Source organism: Sinocyclocheilus anshuiensis, unplaced genomic scaffold (assembly GCF_001515605.1).
Source record: "Sinocyclocheilus anshuiensis isolate Anshui unplaced genomic scaffold, SAMN03320099.WGS_v1.1 scaffold992, whole genome shotgun sequence".
NCBI classification, from domain to species: Eukaryota; Metazoa; Chordata; class Actinopteri; order Cypriniformes; family Cyprinidae; genus Sinocyclocheilus; species Sinocyclocheilus anshuiensis.
Genome location: NW_015552610.1, coordinates 43,964 through 47,941, shown reverse-complemented (window position 1 = coordinate 47,941; position 3,978 = coordinate 43,964). Strand labels below are relative to the sequence as shown.

General features: G+C 29.7%; 1 protein-coding gene across 1 annotated transcript in view; it reads left to right on the top strand.

The window, feature by feature from the left end:
* Window positions 1-3,183: 3,183 nt before the first annotated feature.
* Window positions 3,184-3,978, top strand: part of LOC107665907 (myomesin-3-like) — a gene marked incomplete at its 3' end in the record, with an annotated part of 40,772 nt that continues 39,977 nt past the window's right edge. Inside the window, exon 1 of the mRNA XM_016456970.1 lies at window positions 3,184-3,346. The remainder of the gene's footprint in view (window positions 3,347-3,978) is intronic.

Below are 3,978 nucleotides of genomic sequence, written 5' to 3'. Positions count from 1 at the left end.
AAATTAAATTAATAAAAAATTTAAAGACATTTTCATTACTTAAAAAAATAAGCATTAACTGTAATAACATTAAAAAAACATCTCATTTTCATTTAGTTTAAATTGAAATACTAGAATAAAATTAAATAAACCTAACACTTAAAACAATTTAAAATATATATACAACAAAATTCTAAATGTTGACAAAAACTGTAATAGTGATAAAGCAATAAGCCCCAAGAAGCCGTGGTTTACAGTGAATTTATAACAGCTACGGGGCATTGTTAGACACGACGCAGAGTGCCTAAAACCCCCTTAGCTGTTATAAATTAATTGCAAACCACGGCTTCACAGGGCTTATTGCTTTTATAAAACGGTTATTCCATATACGTAGTAAGGTTTCACAAAATAAAACAGAGCAAATAAAGTGTAATGATATTAATAAAAACAGTATTCTTCCACCAAACAATGTAGTTCCTCAGAAACAGTTGTGGTTCCAACAAAGTGGTTGCCGAGCAACACACAAACGTAAACAAAGGTGTATGTTACTTTGTAGAGTCATTTACAACAGCTTCGAACGCGGCTCAGCCAATCAGAATCAAGGACCGGAACTCTCCATTTTATAAATGATAGTTAATAATCAGTGATAAAAAAAAAATAGCAAATAACATTAAACTTGAGTCTGTTCAATGCACAAAGCATCATATGACTTCATAAGATTTGAATATAGTCATATGCACTACTGTTAAGATTAATGCTGCTTTTATGGTGTTTTTTTTTTTGTCCTTGGCAGTCCTGGCATGCTTGAGACCACATGAGGGTTAGTAAATAAAGTCATTTTTCATGATTTGTTGAGCTCGTTGCTTAAATGTGTGTGTGACCGCATTATCAGACGCAGTCAGACATTCGGATCATGCGTCTCTCAACAGGACGGATTTGAGCGCATGTTTCTGGCCTGTGTTTCATTCGTCACAATGGGAACAGACAAAGCTGGCCTGCTGTTGTTCTGGTCATGCGGTTTATTCTTAGTCTCAATGTCACAGATGAAACAGTAGAAGTGGGCAGCATTGTTTACTGTGGTATTTGAGCAGCAGGTGTGGCAGTAAATGCTTATAAATAACCTGCTGAGTGCAGCGCTGCTCTCACACCCTAAACTCTACCTGAATCACATACTGTACACTCGAACACGTCAGTGTCTGCTCACATTCATGCAGGTGACACTAAGTCACTACTATAAAGTCTCTAAATTACATGAGCTGCATTTAAAGCTGCCGTAGAATGCAGATAAAAACATGTGAAGCAATTATGACACACAAAGCTTGTGATGGGCGTCATTTGTAGTTGATTTGGGAAAACTGATCAATATAAATGTGACATACCAATGTTAATTTAGTGTTATATTTTATATTTAGTGTTATTCTATGATTTGTATAATTGTAAAAATATATATTTCTATTTTGTGTCATTATTAGTTTTAATAAATATAATATTTAAACTTAAACTTGTTAATTTAATGTTATTTATGTACTATTATTTTATAAATATTTTTGATTTACCTTTTATTTTTCAATTTTAGGTTTTAATTTTTATTCTTTTTATTTGTGCTTTTGTCATTTTCATCCGTTTTTTATATTTCTATTTTATTTTATTTTATATTTATATTTTCCTCTATTTTTATCTCAGTATTAATTTGAGTAATTTCAGTACTTCAGCTTTAAACTTAAGCATAATTAATTTAGTGTTATCATTATAGTATGTATTAATATTTTGAATTAGCTTTTATTTTTCCATTTTTAGTTTTAATTTTAATTTTATTTACAATTTTAGTAATTTTGTTGCTTTTGTCATTTTTATCAGTTTGTTTTTTTTATATTTCTATCTAACGCTATTCTTTTTTCTGTATTAGTTTTAGTAATTTCAGTACTTCAACTTAAACTTCTTTATTCATTTAATGTTATTTATGTATATTATAGTATTTATTCATATTTTGAATTGGCTTTTATTTTTCAATTTTCAGCTTTAATTTTAATTTTAGTTAATTTTTTCTGGAAAAAATGTTTTATCAGTTTGTTTTTTTATATTTCTATTCACTGTAGCTTTCATTATTTGTTTTAATTTCAGTACTTTAACAAACTTATTTGAGTTAATTTTCAGTTTTCAACATTTCAAAAAAAACATTTTTTCATTTATATTTGTTTTTATTTCAGTTAAGGAAACAATTTTTATTTTTTTTGTTTTAATTTTAGTTAGGGCTACACATATAATACATAAAAACAACATTATGGCACACATGAATGCACCAAATTAAAAATATTTTTATATGAAGAATGAAGTTTGATTTTTGGATTTTTTTTTTTTATTAATTATTGCATAAATTAGAATGCAATAGGATAATCTTGCACCATACGATATAAGAGATATCCATATTGAAAGAAAACCTATTGCATTCTATATTATGTCGAAGAGGGAATAAAGAGGGAATTTATTTGAGAATAAAAGACACAAAATGGCGTGAATTTATGCAGTTTAATGTGTTTGAAAGACAAAAGCCTTCCAAAGGCATAGTAATACAAATTAGAGAGAATCAATGAATTAATAATTTACTGCCATTTTGTCAATAATATGTAATTATGTAATCAATAAAAAGTTACTGTAGTCTGATTTTGACTTGATTGATTAGATTTTTTAAATTTTAGAAGTAAAAGTTTTAGTAATTTTATGTGTGTGTGTGTGTGTGTGTGAAACTATTGTTTATTTCAATTATAAAGGTTCATAAAGGCAACAATATTGTGAACACTGGTGTTTTATCATAGAATATTTTTAATACTGATATTAAAGCAATAAATATTAAGACTTGCACAGTTTGAGACATTATTAATATTTCTTGTGAGAAAAGCTTTATCTGGGGGTCATTTCCAAATCGAATGCTGATGTGACTGCAGACAAACGCGAGCGGCAGGATCTCATCTGATCTCTTCTTCAGAGGCTTTAATGCAGATCTGAGCGCTTTATATTGCTGAGATCTCAATGCATTGTTTCCACAGATCTCTTTTCCCACAGCTCCTCTATCCCACAATGCACTGGTCCATTGTGTCATTCCAGGTCTTCTGTCCGCTGATCTCACTGTAAGTCTATCTGGATGCTTTGAATTGATCACTGCTCCTGCTGTGGCTCTATATTTACACCTTGAGGAGGAGTTTGTGGAGGTCATCTTCACCGCAGAGACAGACAGCCGGAGGAGAAGCTGAGAGAGTTAAAGGAGGTGAGACAGCAGGAAACAATAAGGAGACTTGAACAGAAGAAGGAGAGACGGGTGAAGGTCGAGGAGGAGAGACGTCCTGCTGATCATCTTAAAGGCCTGAAGAACGTGAGTGGATTTATAACTTCAGCACGAAATCTGTTTGCAGGTTTGTCCTGCTCTTCTAGAGTCTCTTGCTTTAGTTCGTACTTTAAGACTGTTCTGCAAAATACTAATAATCAGAAATCAAACTCTGCACAGTATTTCACTGCAGATTCATCTCTTGCTTGGTAATGTAGCTAATACTAATTCAGTGTTTGGCCCAATGTGTTAAATGCATTTACAAAACTAGTTTTCCTGTTCATTTTTTTGTGTCGAATGTTGAAACCAGTAAGAAAGGCTGTAATTAAAAGGTCATTAAAAGAAAAGAAGGCAACTTGCAGTATATGTGAAGAGCATGTCCGCATCACATTTAACCCCAAAAAATCAAATGAAAGAAATTAGAAATTATATTTTGCATAAAGAAAATTAAGGCTGGTTTTATTTTTATTTATTTATTTATCTTTTTATTTATTTATTTTTGTTATTTGTTATATATATTTTAATATATATATATATAATAATAATAATAAAATATATTTTCATAAAGGGTTTTATAGCAATGATTTTTTTATATATATATTTTATATTTTAAGTATTTTATCAAAAAATATTTTTATATGAAGAATGAAGTTTGATTTTTGGATTTTTTTTTTTTATTA